The sequence below is a fragment of the Ranitomeya variabilis genome, chromosome 6, assembly GCF_051348905.1.
Source record: "Ranitomeya variabilis isolate aRanVar5 chromosome 6, aRanVar5.hap1, whole genome shotgun sequence".
In the NCBI taxonomy this organism is placed as follows: domain Eukaryota; kingdom Metazoa; phylum Chordata; class Amphibia; order Anura; family Dendrobatidae; genus Ranitomeya; species Ranitomeya variabilis.
The window spans coordinates 288852433-288872362 of record NC_135237.1 but is presented as its reverse complement, the minus strand read 5'-3'; positions in this window follow the sequence as shown (position 1 = coordinate 288872362).

The window sequence follows — 19930 nt, the reverse complement described above, 5'->3', positions numbered from 1 at the left end:
GGGAAAGAGTTCCTCTAGTCCTCTTGCACTCGACATCGCTACTGGGGTGTCAGAGTTAAACAGAAATAATAATTTAATGCACAAGAGTGCGTGCAGTGCCGCTCTGGCGGACGCAACTAACCAACCAGACTTGGGTCAGGAAAGCGCTCTATTAGTGCAAGGCGCCGCACTGGCGGTGACTGCAATAAGACGCTGGATTGTGTGCTAGGTGTGCAGGTAGCACTGTCAGGCGCTAGATAGCAAGCATCCACCATTCGCGAGCAGTCAACAACACTAGGAAGGGGAATGATTAAAGAGCGACAGTCACACATCTACAAACACACGTTTTCAAGTATATACTAGCGCATGGCCGTGCGGCCATGCAAACCTTTTATAGCTGTAGCACTCAAGGACCTTCCTAGTGATCCAATTGGAGCTGCTACAGGACCTGAGCGTGTGACCCCCGACCTCCAATGGGAGGTTGTCCTGTGGGCATGCTCAGTATGGAAAAACATCCACCATTAGGACACACTGCTACCTGTGCATGCTTAGTAGCAGAAAATGATGTCTTAGGCACCATCTTTCTTCAGAGAAGATCATGCCTTCCTTATCCAACCCTTACAGGTATAATGACATGGTTGTAAATCAAATTGAAAATCCTTCTATATGCCTTTAATGGGATAGTGGAGAAATTACAAGCCGGCAAAATATCCGAACAGTGGCACTAGTGGAACATTGCGCAGTGTTTGCTGCAGGACACCAGATTTTCGGCACAATGTATTATGAGTGGATGGGGGGAGTCATGTAATATGACCAACTATGGACAGCTGGCTAAAATTGATCAATTATGTTTTATACATGATTTTCACTAATACTGTACATCTTTATACTACTATTATTGCACTGTCACTTTATATAATCTTTCTCCATTGTACTTTTAAGCACTATGTTAAATCACCATCACAATGGTATTTATTTTCAATATTGCTGCTAAATACTTGTTATTTTGGTTGCACATACACTTTTGTAACTGCTTGAGAAAGGTCTGTACCCAGGACCTAAACGTCACAACATGGGCTATTAAAGAGCACTTTATATCTTTGGACTTGGTGTGCTGCCTCAATTTTTTTTATATATTATTTACAAGGACTGGTATGTACCTGTGAGGCATTTTGCACCCTACCTTTAACTGTGCTGTTTGTCCAGGGCTGTGGAGTCGGTAGGCTAAATCTCCGACTCCAACTCCGACTACTCAACTTCCATGACACCGACTCCGACTCCACGACTGACGCCCTCATACATGGCTCATGTTTAAGTTAAAGTGACACATATACTGTGGTAAAATGGTAGCATCAGGCTTTTAATCATTATCATGATACAATAATCAAGCCATTTAGGTAGAACATAAAATATATTTATTGGAATAAAACTTAAGAACAAAAAACTTTCATATTTACAATTTATTATACACTCTGCAGTAAGTGTAAAAAAAGTTTTCAACAAAAACTTACTGAATAACATTTGTGCAGTCTATGAATTTGTTCTGAGAAATAGTATCGCCTCCATCAGATCCTCCTTCATAGATGACCTCACATCTGATCTAATTATTTTAAGGCTAGAGAACAACCTCTCTACATTAACTTGGGTTGGTAGCAAAGCAGTTGCCACATGGGCAACATCTCTAACAACTTCAGGGTATAAAGGAATTGCCTCGTGCACAGTCAGTTTTGATGAACGATTAAACTCTTCTTCTTTGGGAGCAAGTGAAAAATGTTGCTGAAAAATGGTCAATCTGTTTTCTATGGGAGTGGAATCTTTTTCCCTGCAGCAACGCTTTGCCTGCTCCATGTCGTCCAAATACTTGTTGAAATCAAACTCCTCATCTGATGAGGATGAAGGAATGGCAGCAGCACTGTCAGGACCCGAGTCCTCTTGCTCTTGGCCATCCTGTAGCTCATCCTAACTGCTACCACAATCAAAGTTTCTTTTCCTTTAGTAAGCTGTTGATCATCCAGCAATATACAATGACTCTGGTCTACATAAACTAGAAGAGTTTAATTTTCTAATTGCAGTGTCTCTCTCTGTTTCATTGAAGCAGCAATTCCATCTGCGATTAAACCTCCTCTTTGGGACAGGCAAAACAACAAGTTCTTCCACTCCTTCATATAAACTGTGCAGGAGGTGTGGGTTAAATCCGCGCTGCCTTAATGATGAAGTTCCAAGGATCATAAATTTAAACAGTGGTTTATTCAACGCGTTTCAAGGTCAGTGCGACCTCTTCTTCAGGAAATTCCACATACAACATACAGATACAGCGTGCGTACATTGTTTAAATACTGTAGCATTTCATCTGCTACGGGTCTATGGGACACTCGCTTAGGTGCGGCGGAAGACACTCAGGAGACACGTTTCCTTAAAAGTTCACAGGGTTTATTGCTCCATAAACCACATTGCAACAGGAACAACAGGTAAACAGTCTTACGTCAGACAGATGATTCCTCAATGTCCATAATAGAGCTCCACTCTCTCTCAGACCTGTAGGCACACAGGTCGTGCTATGTCCGTCACGTAGGCTCTCCAGCCTAAATGGTCTCTGTGTGTTGTTCAGGACGTCTGTCCCCACGTGGAACCGTCCAACACACAGGCCACTCTGCACTGTCCAGCCAGGAGACATGGAGGTGTGTCCACCCTGACACACACCCACAAACTCACTCAATCACCCTTACCATGTGCTACACACACCTCCTTTACATAGGTGTAACCACACCCAGGTACCTGTCACATGGCTAGTCAGGTGAGTGTGACATCACCACAGGTCCTTACACACAAAACCATCTTACATGTTCAGACACGCCTCTTTGGCTGGGTTTGTAGGTGACTGAACCCACCCATCTCTCCGATCACCTGGAAGCCTTCCCAATGTAAACAAACCCCTCAGCAGTAGATCTGCTTGAGCAAAACATACTCAGGCTTCAATCACAGGGCCACCCACCTCTGCAATACATACCATCCATCATTCACATGACCAGTCGCTATGCTACATATTCCCCCCCTCTCCCTAAAGCCGTGGGCCTTTGGCACTTTCTGTTACCCTACCAGAGACCCTTCTCTGTCGTCCCTGACAGTCAAACCATCTGTCAACCATTTCCGTCACACGCTTTGATAAGGACGACCCCTTGTCATTTCTTCTGCTACAGGATCTCCCGTTTAGGTCACTGAGCCCTGAGCTAAGGGAGGAGTCACTGCCTCTAACTCTTCCATCTGGAGTCAACATCTGAATGGGAGTCACCACCACCCAATCAGTCATCCTGTAACCTGCAGTCGCCCCTCACACAGGTCACAATTTCTGTTATGGCTACCCCTGCCATCCTGACTTTACCTTGGGGAGCACTATCCTTCCCCTGTGTCAGTGCCTCCGTCTGCACAACCTCGTACTCAGCTCTAGAGGTTGCTACTGGTAATGACACGTCACAGTCACCCCCCCCCCCCGGAGTTTGTGTCATACCCCACAGTACGGTGAACCCTCAGGTTCCTTTCTAACAGGGTGTCAGCTTCACAGATTCTATTTACCAGATCACTGTCAGTCATTTCGGTGTACACATTTGGTGACAACATGTCGGTAAGTTGGGCAGATGAACCCTTCACACTGGTCACCCCGATGTCTGACCCGTCAATTTCGGGACCCATTACTGACTTAACGTATGCCCCTGCAACAGTAATGAGACTTCCATCCTCCAGCTGTAGAGGAACCCCCTCCTCCCACAAGTCTGATGATAACTTACAGTCCGGCCTACTATCCAATGATGCATTCACCACTGCTTCTTTTTTCCGCCATCCCTATTTGGGTTACTGCCCCTTTTTGGGACTCCGCCCCTTTAGGGTCATTACCCCCTTTTGGGACTCCACCCCCTTTTGGGCAACTACGCTCTTTTGGGTTACCGCCCCCTTTTGGGACTCCGACCCTTTTCTGGGAAACCACCATTTAGCAGAACTCCACCCCGTTTCTTGGAAACCACCATTTGGCGGAACTCCACCCCTTTTAGGGACACCACCCCTTCCCTCGGGTACACCCTGTAGACTTCCCACAGTACTCTCAGGCCCCAGTTCACACAGCACACCAATGTAACTCTGGCTTTTTAAGAGTCTGCACGCTCTAAACCAGCAATGTCTTTTTTTCTTTTTTTTTTCTCTTTGCTGCAACTGCAGCTAGACTTCACAAGGCTCTGCACCGCAAACTTCGTGGACCCACCGATCCACAGCAAGCCGCTTGTCACCTTCGTGGACCCGCCGATCCACAGCAAGCCGCTTGTCACCTTCGTGACCCCACCGAGCAACAGCAAACTTTGTGACCTCACCGAGCCACAGCAAGCTGACTCTCAGGAAAAAAAAAACTCAGTCTCTCACTGACCCCGGTCAGAACAACACAGATTTCAGTCTGTTACACACCCGGCTTTAACACAGCCCAAATATAGTTTCTCACTGATCCCGATCAGCATAATACATGGTTTTCAGACCGTCACCCGTTGGCAACTTCACGGGTTCCTGGACACCCCTTGGCCTCAGTGGTGCCCAGACACAACAGTTTTCTCACTGACCCCGGTCAGTATTTACTCACGGTTTTCAAGACCGTTACCTGTCATTACCACACAGGTTCCTGGATCCCTCTTCTCCTCAGAGGTATCCCATAAACAGCAGTTCCTCACTGACCCTGGTCAGTATTTACACATGGTTTTCAAGACCGTTACCCGTCATTGCCGCACAGGTTCCTGGGACCCTCTTCTCCTCAGAGGTATCCTTTTCCTTCCAATCTGACCCAGGTCAGTACACCACGGATCTCCATCCATCACCTGTCATTGCCACACAGGTTCCCGGATCCCTCTTCTCTTCAGAGGTATCCCATAAACAGCAGTTCTCACTGACCCCGGTCAGTATTTACTCACGGTTGTCAAGACCGTCCACTCTCCTGGCTCAGACGAGCCAGCGCTGCAACCTGTGTTCCTTGGATCCTTGTCCGCATTCTAAACACCAATTGTAGCATTTCACCCGCTATGGGTCTAGGGGACACTCACTTAGGTGCGACGGATGACACTCAGGAGACACGTTTCCTTAAAAGTTCACAGGGTTTATTGCTCCATAAACCACATTGCAACAGGAACAACAGGTAAACAGTCTTACGTCAGACAGATGATTCCTCAATGTCCATAATAGTGCTCCGCTCTCTCTCAGACCTGTAGGCACACAGGTCATGCTATGTCCGGCACCTAGGCTCTCCAGCCTAAATGGTCTCTGTGTGTTGTTCAGGACGTCTGTCCCCACGTGGAACCATCCAACACACAGGCCACTCTGCAGTGTCCAGCCAGGACACATGGAGGTGTGTCCACCCTGACACACACCCACACACTCAATCTTCCTTACCATGTGCTACACACACCTCCTTTACATAGGTGTAACCACACCCAGGTACCTGTCACATGGCTAGTCAGGTGAGCGTGACATCACCACAGGTCCTTACACACAAAACCATCTTACGTGTTCAGACACACCTCTTTGGCTGGGTTTGTAGGTGACTGAACCCACCCATCTCTCCAATCACCTGGAAGCCTTCCCAATGTAAACAAACCCATCAGCAGTAGATCTGCTTGAGCAAAACATACCCAGGCTTCCATCACAGGGCCACCCACCTCTGCGATACATACCATCCATCAGTCACATGACCAGTCGCTATGCTACAATACGTACAGAATTCAAAAAACGGCGCCAAGCAGTCAGATGACATGTGGTGTCAAAGTTCATGGTTCACAAAACCTTTTGTGAACCATGAACTTTGACACCACATGTCATCTGACTGCTTGGCACCTTTTTTTAATTCTGTACGTATTTAAACAATGTATGCACGCTGTATCTGTATGTTGTATGTGGAATTTCCTGAAGAAGAGGTCGCACTGACCTTGAAACGCGTTGAATAAACCACTGTTTAAATTTATGATCCTTGGAACTTCATCATTAAGGCAGCGCGGATTTAACCCACACCTCTGCACAGTTTATATTGTCATACAGCCGTTGACCGGCTTGTGGATCTGCAGCAGCCAAAATTGCTACATGCTCTTCATTCAAGCAAATCAGGTGAGCAATTCTAAGAACGCTCTCCTGGTTATATAAAGGATAAGACCCTATTTTGCGCTTTGTGTCTCCAATTCTTTCCCCTATAGTTCCACTCCGTCATAAAAATTCCAGGAGTTAAATCCTCAGCTTTTAACTGTTTAGTCACTGTAAATGGGTGATGAAGAAATTCCTTCAGTTCAGCCACCTGTGTCCATTGACCTTCATGTAGTGTTACCTGAGGGTTGGCCATATGTAGAAGGAAGGGTTTCAGCTCAAGCAATCACTCAATCATTAAATAGGTGCTGCCCCACCGAGTGGCTTGATCCACAATTGCTCCTTTTCCAGCACGTCTCTTCAAGATGGAATCAATTTTAGGGGTTCTGGCAGCAACAGCCAATTTCCTTACTTTGCTAATCAGAGTTCCAGCATGTCCCTCTTGCAGACTATCTCTTATTGCCAGCTGCAGCGTGCGCACAACACAGCGCATGTGATGAATAGGAAAGAGGTGTGAAGCAGCTTCAACAAGATCATCTAATTGTAAAGAATCATTTTGCTGTTCTTCTGTAGAAATATCTGTTTGTTCCTTTGTTATGGGAACAGGACTGTGGCCTTCCATCTCCAACATACTGAATGTGAAATGTTCTTCTAGCTGCTGTTCACCTTCATTATTCTCATTCATCAGGTTAATTGTACTTATCACGTTTGCAGCATTATCAGTTACACTAGCAAGAACCTGTTTTTTTAGTTCATAATCTTGCAGAACCTTTTCCACTAAGGTGTGGAGAAACTGGCTGCTGTGAAGAACTTTAGTATCCTTTACTGCCAGCATTTTAGTGACAATTTTTTTGCTGTCACAAACCTCAAACATTGATAGCAAAATAGTTCACTGTGATGTGTGCAGGTATCAATTTTAAGAAATACAAAGCATTTGAGAGTCTTTTTAAGATCTTCCTTTTGGTTAAGGGCTTCTTCAAATCACTAATTTTCTAATACTTTCTCTTTCAAGAGAAAACACCAAGTTTGTGGGCCATTTCTCCATTAAGAGCTGTAAAAGCTGGTCATGCAAATAATGATAATGGTACACAGTCCTTCACAACAAGCTCAATAAGCTGTCTTTCAAACACATCTTCTGTCATTGTTGCAGTAACTTTGTCACTTAAAAAATATCTTGAGACTGATGTTTAAGATGCTCTTTCCTCCTTTGCTTAGCGGGAAGTGCTGGTGTCTGGTTTCTTGGTGCTGCGGTGATCTTTTTCAATCACAGCTTTGTCAATTTATGGGTGGCAACATTGGAAATGTCTTCTTAGATTGGAATCTCTTGAAGGAGCATTTTTATCACTGCCTGAGTATGCACGGATTTTGGCATCACAGCATTTGTTTTCATCTGGGTGACTTATACACTGACACACAAAATGTTTTTTATCTTGAGTCACTGTAAAATGCTCAAATACAGCCGACTTCATAAGATGCTTCTTAGACATTTTGTAATTCTGTAAATTTGCTCTCAAAATATTTTAGTCCTGTAAAAAAAATAAGGTACATTGTAATTCTTGCAAGAATAGGGAATCATGCACTGTATACTTTAGGATATAAATAAAACAATCTTTGCATAAATCAATAGGACAGATGATAAGCATAAAGTTTGTAAAATATGTTAGATAGCTTTATGCTTAACTTTCAATGTCAGGCTTGTCTCAGGGTACAGTTCACTAAATGCTTCACATCATATTTCTTCACAGTCTACACTGTGTGCAGAAATATTAGGCAAGTTGTATTTTAGAGGATTATTTTTATTATTGATCAACAACTATGTTCTCAATCAACCCAAAAGACTCAAATATCAAAGCTTAATATTTTTGGAAGTTGGAGTGGGTTTTTTCTTTTTTAAGATTTGGCTATCTTAGGAGTATATCTGTTTGTGCAGGTGACTATTACTGTGCAGAATTATTAGGCAACTTCATAAAACCAAATAAATTTCCATCTCACTTGTTTATTTTCACCACGTAAACCAGTATAGCTGCACAAAATTTAGAAATAAACATTTCTGACATGCAAAAACAAAACCCAAAAAATTAGTGCCCAGTATAGCCACCTTTCTTTATGATGACACTCAGACTTCCATCCATAGATTCTGTCAGTTGCTTGATCTGTGTACGATCAACATTGTGTGCAGAAGCCACTACAGCCTCCCAGACACTGTTCCGAGAGGTGTACTGTTTTCCCTCCCTGTAGATCTCACATTTTATGAGGGATCACAGTTTCTCTATGGGGTTCAGATCAGGTGAACAAGGGGGCCATGTCATATTTTTTCTTCTTTGAGACCTTTACTGGCCAGCCAAGCTGTGGAGTAGTTGGAGGCATGTGATGAAGCATTGTCCTGCATGAAAATCATGTTTTTCTTGAACGATACTGACTTCTTCCTGTACCACTGCTTGAAGAAGTTGTCTTCCAGAAACTGGCAGTAGGTCTGGGAGCTGAGCTTCACTCCATCCTCAACCCGAAAAGGTCCCACAAGCTCATCTTTGATGATACCAGCCCACACCAGTACCCCACCTTCACCTTGCTGGCGTCTGAGTCGGAGTGGAACTCTCTGCCCTTTACTGATCCAGCATCTGGCACATCCATCTGGCCAATCAAGAGTCACTCTCATTTAATCAGTCCATAAAACCTTTGAACAGTCAGTCTTAAGATATTTCTTGGCCCAGTCTTGATGTTTTATCTTATGTTTCTTGTTCAAAGGTGGTTGTTTTTCAGCCTTCCTTTCCTTGGCCATGTCACTGAGTATTGCACACCTTGTGCTTTTTGTTACTCCAGTAACGTAGCTCTGAAATATGGCAAAACTGGTGGCAAATGGCATCTTGGCAGCTTCACGCTTGATTTTCCTCAATTCATGGGCAGTTATTTTGCGCCTTTTTTGCCCAACACACTTCTTGCAACCCTGTTGACTATTTGCCATGAAACACTTGATTGTTCAGTGATCATGCAATTTGGCAATTTCAAGACTGCTGCATCCCTCTGCAAGACATCTCAAAATTTTGGACTTTTCAGCGCCCGTCAAATCTTTCTTCTGACCGATTTTGCCAAAGGAAAGGAAGTTGCCTAATAATTAAGCACACCTTATATAGGGTTTTGATGTCATGAGACAACAGCCCTCTTCATTACAGAGATGTACATCACCTGATTTACTTAATTACTTAATTGGTAGCAGACTCTCAAGCCTAAACATCTTGGAGTAGGACAACATGTATAAAAAGTATCATGTGATCAACAACTTACCTAATAATTCTGCACACAGTGTATGAAGAGGGGAGGAGGGAGGGAGCATGTTTGTGCTGAATCATATTGCAGAAAACACACACAAATATATATGTTCTCATCGATCCTGTTACTGTATTTCTGAATTTGAGATGGTAGAAAACAGTTTTTCCCCTTTACATTCTATGTATAGTGTATATAAGTCATTAGGGCAGCTAATTTCTCCAAACATGAGCTAAGAGGAAAAAGAAACTAAAATATCAAGCATACAGAGACAACATATACTGGACTATTGATTTATGCACAGTTTATTGAAAGTTTAGATATGCTTTAGGAAGTACTTACCTTCTTTAATCCTGCTTTCCTGTTAACTCCAGAAGTTCTGAGATGAATGAAGGCTTTCCTTCCATGTGTGTTTGTTATTTCTTTCCCTTATCTGTAGAGTAGGAGCCTCACTACTTATCATGAACATAAACTGCAGCACAGATTCATCTCAGTTAAAAGTCTAGACCTTAGATCATGAATAGGACAGACATTTATAGGACATTTCATAACTTTCCCAAATTCTTAAGAAAAAAATATTCCCCACAAACTGCATTGAACTACTGTACCCAATTTATTATGTATTTTAGGAGTTGGAGTCGGTCCATTTTACACAGACTCCAACTCCACCAAAATTTGCTCAGACTACGAAGCCGAATCCACAGCCCTGTTTTTTTCTACTCTGTTTAGATAGATAGATGCAAACAAATGGAAACCAGCACTCCAAAGGTTACATAAAGTGTAAGGTGGTCTGTATTAGGTCCAAGTCACAACCTTCTGAATATGCTTCAAGCTCGGAAAAGTTACCTAATATCTGCTTCTCCCAGTCTAGTTAAGTGAATATTAGCTTTCATTCCTTGAAGTCGCTCCACTCTTCTGTTTAAAAAAAAAAATTCAGTTCACTGAGTTTAAAAACTGGAGTCTCATCTTCACTTTCTAGAATCAATAAAGTATTTGAGCTCTACCATTGCACTCTACCATCGCACTCTTATGTATTCCTGTCGGCCAATCAAACTGGGCAGAATAAGAGCTTTGCAACTTTGCATTTCTCTTGTATAAACTAGTGAGGCACTGAGCATGATATACAGCATCCAAAGCAATCATGTCCCCTGGAGTTAATTACAGTTGTTGCTTATCTTTAAGCGGATCTAGGATTGTTCACATTTCATAGATCGCAGTGGATGCCTTATATTTGCTGCAAACTGAGTGATTGATTCAATTATATCTATTTGTCAGTAAAAACCAATTCTGAAGTATGACTGTTAAAGGATTTATTTTTTCTGACAGAATAGAGTGAAATAAAAAAATTGATGTCGTAAATTGCTATGTAAACTATTAACAATTGTGACTCCATTTTATTATTTTTAGAATTACTGTGAGAAGCATCTTAATGCTCTTTGCTGCCTCCAGTTTAACACATGTACTTATCATTGGTAAAATGTCAAGCTTCTGACTTTACAATCTCAGAATTCTGCAAGTTCCTGACTGGTCTAATGACTATTATGTACTACTAGATGGCAGCCCGATTCTAAAGAATCGGGAGTCTAGAATCCATATATACTTTATTTATTCAAATGTAAGAATAATACAATTAATAAATAATAGTAAGAAAGAACAAAAAATGGCTGCACTCACCAGCTCTTGACAATTCTTGACAGTACGGCACATTTCTGATTGGTCGCTCGCGGCAGGCGGCAACCAATCAGAAAAGTGCTGCGCACCACGAAGGCATATATCTTTGTCCACCCTGAGCGGGTGTAGGACGCTGGTGACGTCACTTATCTCCGGACATTATCTCCGGACAAAGCCACGGAAGTTGGCACAAATTGCCGGAAGTAGTATTCTAGGCAATTATATATTAGATTTTAATGTTATCAGTGTTTACCTTTGAACGTTTATATTGTATTGTCCTGTCACCAGCCATGTGTACGATTATCGGCCGAAAGCCTCTCTGGAACCAATAATCACCCCATGTAAAGGTATCTTTATAAGTTAAAGATTCAGAATACTATGACTTTTATCATATCCTGAACAGTCAAGTTTTTTATGAACCGTTAAGGTTTTCTGGTTGAAGTAAAAAAAACTCTGAGTGTTTACAGTTTGAAACCATAAAATGTTGAAAAATTATGTCATTCTTGAGTATATCACTCAATGGTGCTCATAAACGTGTCAAATTTGATCTATAATATACTTTAATATACGTTACTTTAATCTTTAATATACTTAAGAACAGGGCCCCAGACATCACACAGGGGGTCTGAAACACCGCACAGTGGTCCAAAATATCGCTGTGCTCTGCCTGGGGCCCCATATGCTGCCTGGGGCACCTGTGCTCTGCCTGGGGCCCCATATGCTGCCTGGGGCCCCTGTGCTCTGCCTGGGGCCCCATGTTCTGCCTGGGGCCCCTGTGCTCTGCCTGGGGCCACTGTGCTCTGCCTGGGGCCCCATATGCTGCCTGGGGCCCCTGTGCTCTGCCTGGGGCCCCATATGCTGCCTGGGGCCCCTGTGCTCTGCCTGGGGCCCCATAGGCTGCCTGGGGCCCCTGTGCTCTACCTGGGACCACTGTGCTCTGCCTGGGGCCCCATATGCTGCCTGGGGCCCCTGTGCTCTGCCTGGGGCCCCTGTGCTCTGCCTGGGGCCCCATGTTCTGCCTGGGGCCACTGTGCTCTGCCTGGGGCCCCATAGGCTGCCTGGGGCCCCTGTGCTCTGCCTGGGACCACTGTGCTCTGCCTGGGGCCCCATATGCTGCCTGGGGCCCCTGTGCTCTGCCTGGGGCCACTGTGCTCTGCCTGGGGCCCCATATGCTGCCTGGGGCCCTTGTGCTCTGCCTGGGGCCCCATATGCTGCCTGGGGCCCCTGTGCTCTGCCTGGGGCCCCTGTGCTCTGCCTGGGGCCCCATGTTCTGCCTGGGGCCCCTGTGCTCTGCCTGGGGCTACTGTGCTCTGCCTGGGGCCCCATGTTCTGCCTGGGGCCACTGTGCTCTGCCTGGGGCCCCATAAGCTGCCTGGGGCCCCTGTGCTCTGCCTGGGACCACTGTGCTCTGCCTGGGGCCCCATATGCTGCCTGGGGCCCCTGTGCTCTGCCTGGGGCCCCTGTGCTCTGCCTGGGGCCCCATGTTCTGCCTGGGGCCACTGTGCTCTGCCTGGGGCCCCATAGGCTGCCTGGGGCCCCTGTGCTCTGCCTGGGACCACTGTGCTCTGCCTGGGGCCCCATATGCTGCCTGGGGCCCCTGTGCTCTGCCTGGGGCCACTGTGCTCTGCCTGGGGCCCCATATGCTGCCTGGGGCCCCTGTGCTCTGCCTGGGTGTAGGACACTGGTGACGTCACTTATCTCCGGACATTAGCTCCGGACATTAGCTCCGGACATTAGCTCCGGACAAAGCCACGGAAGTTGGCACAAATTGCAGGAAGTAGTATTCTAGGCAATTATATATTAGATGGGCATTTCCTGAAGGAAATACATGGTGCTTGAACAGCGCTACCAGCTTTACAGCAGCACTTTTCACACACGGGACTGGGGGGCGCGCTTACTTTTGCACCCGGGGCCGGGGGCGCGCTTACATTTGCACCCGGGGGCGCACTTACTTTTGCACCCGGAGGCGCACTTACTTTTGCACCCGGGGGCGCACTTACTTTTGCACCCGGGGGCGCACTTACTTTTGCACCCGGGGGCGCACTTACTTTTGCACCCGGGGGCGCACTTACTTTTGCACCCGGGGGCGCACTTACTTTTGCACCCGGGGGCACACTTACTTTTGGGGCCGCACTTACTTTTGGTGGGCGGGGCTCCTCGGCCTCCGATTTGGTTGGTGGGGCCCCTCGTCCTCCGATTTGGTGGGTGGGGACCCTCGGCCTCCGATTTGGTGGGCGGGGACCGGCCTCCGATTTGGTGGGCGGGGACCCTCGGCCTCCGCTTTGGTGGGCGGGGCCCCTCGGCCTCCGATTTGGTGGGCGGGGTCCCTCTGCCTCCGATTTGGTGGGCGGGGACCCTCGGCCTCCGCTTTGGTTGGCGGGGCCCCACGGCCTCCGATTTGGTGGGAGGGGTCCCTCTGCCTCCGCTTTGGTGGGCGGGGCCGCTCGGCCTTCGATTTGTTGGGCGGGGCTCCTCGGCCTCCGATTTGGTTGGCGGGGCCCCTCGGCCTCCGATTTGGTTGGCGGGGCCCCTTATCCTCCGATTTGGTGGGCGGGGACTCTCGGCCTCCGATTTGGTTGGTGGGGCCCCTCGTCCTCCGATTTGGTGGGTGGGGACCCTCGGCCTCCGATTTGGTGGGCGGGGACCGGCCTCCGATTTGGTGGGCGGGGACCCTCGGCCTCCGCTTTGGTGGGCGGGGCCCCTCGGCCTCCGATTTGGTGGGCGGGGTCCCTCTGCCTCCGATTTGGTGGGCGGGGACCCTCGGCCTCCGCTTTGGTTGGCGGGGCCCCACGGCCTCCGATTTGGTGGGAGGGGTCCCTCTGCCTCCGCTTTGGTGGGCGGGGCCGCTCGGCCTTCGATTTGTTGGGCGGGGCTCCTCGGCCTCCGATTTGGTTGGCGGGGCCCCTCGGCCTCCGATTTGGTTGGCGGGGCCCCTTATCCTCCGATTTGGTGGGCGGGGACTCTCGGCCTCCGATTTGGTGGGCGGGGACCCTCGGCCTCCGATTTGGTGGGCGGGGACCCTCGGCCTCCGATTTGGTGGGCGGGGCCCCTCGGCCTCCGATTTGGTGGGCGGGGACCCTCGGCCTCTGATTTGGTAGGCGGGGCCCCTCGGCCTCCGATTTGGTTGGTGGGGCCCCTCGGCCTCCGATTTGGTGGGCGGGGACCCTCAGCCTCCGATTTGGTGGGCGGGGACCCTCGGCCTCCGATTTGGTGGGCGGGGACCCTCGGCCTCCGATTTGGTGGGCTGGGACCCTCGGCCTCCGATTTGGTGGGCGGGGACCCTCGGCCTCCGATTTGGTGGGCGGGGACCCTCGGCCTCCGATTTGGTGGGCGGGGCCCCTCGGCCTCCGATGTGGTGGGCGGGGCCCCTCGGCCTCCGCTTTGGTGGGCGGGCCAGGCCCCTCGGCCTCCGCTTTGGTGGGCGGGGCTGCTCGGCCTTCGATTTGGTGGGCGGGGCTCCTCGGCCTCCGATTTGGTTGGCGAAGCCCCTCGGCCTCCGATTTGGTTGGCGGGGCCCCTCGGCCTCCGATTTGGTGGGCGGAGACCCTCGGCCTCCGCTTTCATGGGCGGGGCCCCTCGACCTTCGATTTGGTGGGCGGGGCTCCTCGGCCTCCGATTTGGTTGGTGGGGCCCCTCGGCCTCCAATTTGGTGGGCGGGGACCCTCGGCCTCCGATTTGGTGGGCGGGGACCCTCGGCCTCCGATTTGGTGGGCGGGGACCCTCGGCCTCCGATTTGGTGGGCGGGGACCCTCGGCCTCCGCTTTGGTGGGTGGGGCCCGTCGGCCTCCGATTTGGTGGACGGGGCCCCTTGGCCTCCGATTTGGATGGTGTGGACCCTCGGCCTCCGATTTGGTGGGCGGGGACCCTCGGCCTCCGATTTGGTGGGCGGGGACCCTCGGCCTCCGATTTGGTGGGCGGGGCCCCTCGGCCTCCGCTTTGGTGGGCGGGGCCGGGCCCCTCGGCCTCCGCTTTGGTGGGCGGGGCCGCTCGGCCTTCGATTTGGTGGGCGGGGCTCCTCGGCCTCCGATTTGGTTGGCGGGGCCCCTCGGCCTCCGATTTGGTGTGTGCTCTGCCTGGGGCCACTGTGCTCTGCCTGGGGCCCCATATGCTGCCTGGGGCCCCTGTGCTCTGCCTGGGGCCCCATATGCTGCCTGGGGCCCCTGTGCTCTGCCTGGGGCCCCTGTGCTCTGCCTGGGGCCCCATGTTCTGCCTGGGGCCCCTGTGCTCTGCCTGGGGCCACTGTGCTCTGCCTGGGTGTAGGACACTGGTGACGTCACTTATCTCCGGACATTAGCTCCGGACATTAGCTACGGACATTAGCTCCGGACAATAGCTCCGGACAATAGCTCCGGACAATAGCTCCGGACAAAGCCACGGAAGTTGGCACAAATTGCAGGAAGTAGTATTCTAGGCAATTATATATTAGACAGTGCCTGCATTATTTTCATTTTATTAAGTATTTTATGTCCACATTTGAGTTGGTGGTTCTGATTAAAATTATGTCAAAAACGTGTCACTATATGCAGCAACATTTTTTGCTGTACATTATGCTCATAGCCAATAATCGCTATGATAAGTCAATAAGAACTATTCAGAATCTTTGGCATGCATTATACATTGGGGATAGCAAAGATGTGTGGCTTTGTAATGAATGAAAGTGTGAATATAGCGTATGATGTAAAAAAAAAAAATCACATGCATATACACACCTGTGGACTATTGTGCCTGTTGACATTTCTGAGCAACTTCAAACCCCAAAAGCTGTGTGTATATATATACAGTTAGGTCCATATATATTTGGACAGAGACAACATTTTTCTCATTTTGGTTATAGACATTACCACAATGAATTTTAAACAAAACAATTCAGATTCAGTTGAAGTTAAGACTTTCAGCTTTCATTTGAGGGTATCCACATTAAAATTGGATGAAGGGTTTAGGAGTTTCAGCTCCTTAACATGTGCCACCCTGTTTTTAAAGGGACCAAAAGTAATTGGACAGATTCAATAATTTTAAATAAAATGTTCATTTCTAGTACTTGGTTGAAAACCCTTTGTTGGCAATGACTGCCTGAAGTCTTGAACTCATGGACATCACCAGACGCTGTGTTTCCTCCTTTTTGATGCTCTGCCAGGCCTTCACTGCGGTGGTTTTCAGTTGCTGTTTGTTTGTGGGCCTTTCTGTCTGAAGTTTAGTCTTTAACAAGTGAAATGCCTGCTCAATTGGGTTGAGATCAGGTGACTGACTTGGCCATTCAAGAATATTCCACTTCTTTGCTTTAATAGACTCCTGGGTTGCTTTGGCTTCATGTTTTGGGTCATTGTCTATCTGTAGGATGAAACGACGAGCAATCAGTTTGGCTGCATTTGGCTGGATCTGAGCACACAGTATGGCTCTGAATACCTCAGAATTCATTTGGCTGCTTCTGTCCTGTGTCACATCATCAATAAACACTAGTGACCCAGTGCCACTGGCAGCCATGCATGCCCAAGCCATCACACTGCCTCCGCCGTGTTTTACAGATGATGTGGTATGCTTTGGATCATGAGCTGTACCAAGCCTTCGCCATACTTTTCTCTTTCCATCATTCTGGTAGAGGTTGATCTTGGTTTCATCTGTCCAAAGAATGTTCTTCCAGAACTGTGCTGGCTTTTTTAGATGTTTTTTAGCAAAGTCCAGTCTAGCCTTTTTATTCTTGACACTTATGAGTGGCTTGCACCGTGCAGTGAACCCTCTGTATTTACTTTCATGCAGTCTTCTCTTTATGATAGATTTGGATATTGATACGCTGACCTCCGGGAGAGTGTTGGTCACTTGGTTGGCTGTTGTGAAGGGGTTTCTCTTCACCATGGAGATTATTCTGCGATCACCCACCACTGTTGTCTTCCGTGGGCGCCCAGGTCTTTTTGCATTGATGAGATCACCAGTGCTTTCTTTCCTTCTCAGGATGTACCAAACTGTACATTTTGCCACTCCTAATATTGTAGCAATTTCTCGGATGGGTTTTTTCTCTGTTTTCACAACTTAAGAATGGCTTGTTTCACCTTCATGGAGAGCACTTTTGACCGCATGTTTACTTCATAGGAAAACCTTCCAAATGCAAGCACCACACCTCAAATCAACTCCAGGCCTTTTATCTGCTTAGTTGAGAATGACATAATGAAGGGATTGCCCACACCTGTCCATGAAATAGCCTTGGAGTCAATTGTCCAATTACTTTTGGTCCTTTTAAAAAACAGGGTGGCACAGGTTAAGGAGCTGAAACTCCTAAACTCTTCATCCAATTTTAATATGGATACCCTCAAATGAAAGCTAAAAGTCTGAACTTCAACTGCATCTGAATAACGTTAATTAGCTTGTGATAATGGTATGGTTATGGGGTGAAATATAGAAGGCAACAAGACAACAATTAATTCTTAAAGTTATGGGAGGAGCAGGAAAAGTAAGCAAGCATAAGAATCTGTTAGGAATTCTTGAGTGTTCCCAGCATGCACTGTTTAGTGCCTGCCAGAAGCATAGCTAGGGTTTTTATGTTACTGAAAATAATCTATATATAAAGACCAACATGGATATTACCGCCATACTACATGTTATATATATATATATATATATATATATGTATATATATATATATATAAATATATGTATATATATATTGACCCCTTAGTGTCCCAAAAACTGTTTGATAGATCTATCACTAATCTCCACACTATATGATGGCTCCACAGATAGCCTCCATATAGTATAACGCACTGGACAATCCTCAATGTAGTATAATGCACTCCCCATAGGCCTGCATATAGTATGATGCACTCCCCATAGGCAATATCTATAGTATTATGCATCCCCATAAGCAGACTCTATAGTATAATACACTCTCCATGGGCAACCTCTATAGTATAATGCACTTCCCATAGACAGCCTCTATAGTGTAATGCAGCCCCATAAGAAACCTGTATAGTATAATGCACCCCCATAGGCAGCCTGTATAGTATAATGCATCCCCATAGGCAGCCTGTATAGGCTGTATAGTTTAATTCACCCCATATGCATAATGTACCCCCATAGGCAACCTGTATAGTGTATTGCACCCCCATAGGAAGCCTGTACACATAGTATAATGCACCCCCCATAGGCAGCATGCATAGTATATTGCACCCCCATATACAGCCTGTATATATAGTATAATGCACCCCCATAGGTAGCCTGTATAGTATATTTAATAGACTGTACAGGCTGCCTATGAGGGTGCATACTATACAGGCTGCATGGGGGTGCAATATAATATGTTGTATCCCTATAGGCATCCTGTATACTATATTGCAGGGATCCCCAACCTGTAGCTCGGGAGCCACATGTGTGGCTCGCGGCTGCCTGCCAGCTTGGTGCATTAGCACCAGGTGTAAATAAATATTAAGAGCTGATCTCTAAATGGTGACTTTTGTGTGTAGTCCTGTACAGAAGACCAGATCTGAATGGGGGTGAGATAGAAAACCGTGGAGCTTGGCATATTGTCTTGGTGTGATTTCAGTGGAAAAGCTTTGGTTGTCATTATACCGGTAATGGAGGCTCTTGGTGTCACTACTGAGAATGGGGAAGGAGCTGGTTGTGGCTCGCGACCCTCTCTCAAAGCTGAATGTGGCTCACCACCCTCTTTCATAGGTGGATGTGGCTGGCAAGGTCAGAAAGGTTGGGGACCTCAATATAGTATATTGCATCCCCATAGGCAGCCTCTGCAGTGTAATACACCCCCCATAGGCAGATTAACATGATGCACCGTCAAAAAAAAAATATATCCAATACTTACCTCTCTTCCTCCTGCTTCCTCTGCTGCTCCAAGCTCCTGCTTATTTCCTGACAGCGGGCGCAGGGTAGTGACATCATCGCACCTGCTGTCAGTGTCTGAGTCAGACGCTGAAAGGGGGATGATGGTAGAGGGAGCATAATGCTCCCTCTCTCATCAATGATGTCTGCTGTATTGGCTAGATGCCGATACAGTTGAACCTGCGATGAAGGACGGGGGACCCTCTGCTGCGGAATGTAACTGTATCGGTGTGCTGCACGCACCGATGCAGTTACAGTATCATAGCTCTGGGTGGGCCCCCTCAGAGCGCGGGGCCTGGGGCGATGGCCCCCTCTCCCCCCGGTAGCTACGCTACTGGTGCCTATTAAAAGAAGTCCAAAGAAGGATTATCAGTGAAATTACAAAATGTTCACGGATGCACAAGGCTCATTAGTGACTGAGGCAAGTGAAGAGTTGCCCATCTGGTCGAATTCCACAGATGAGCTATTGTAGCACAAATAGTTAATAATGTAATACTGGCTATGACAGGTATCAGAAAACACAATGCATCATAGCAGGATATGTATGAGTCACAGGGCTTCAGAAGAATCATAATGGTCAAGCTGACCTCTGGCAACCAGTGAAAGCAACCACAATGGGAACATTAGCATCAGAAGTGGACCATGGAGCAATGAAGGTGGTGACCTGGTCTGATGAATTACATTTTCTTTTAAATTAAGTAGATGGCATGTGCATCATTTACCTGCTGAAGAGCTGATACCATAATGCACAGTGGAAAGAAGCTAAACTAAACCAGAGGTGTCACTGACATGCTCTAAGCAATGGTCTGTTGGGAAATCTTTGGTTTTGGTTAAAGATGGAAGAAGTGATTTGCAGGACTCCGGTCTCTCAGCCAGGTCTGAACTCTGTGACCAAACGACTGGAGATTTGCTAATCTCCTTCCAGCATTCGCATCCCCCTTTTGATTATCCAGAGCTGAAACAATGTCTTCATTGCAGCTTGATACACATAAGGTTACACCAGCCAGGCTGGTGTCAGTAGGTAAGGAGATTTGCAGGTCTCTCGTCCAGCACTCACAAAGTACTGACCTGGCCAATGGTCCAGAGTTCTGAGAAT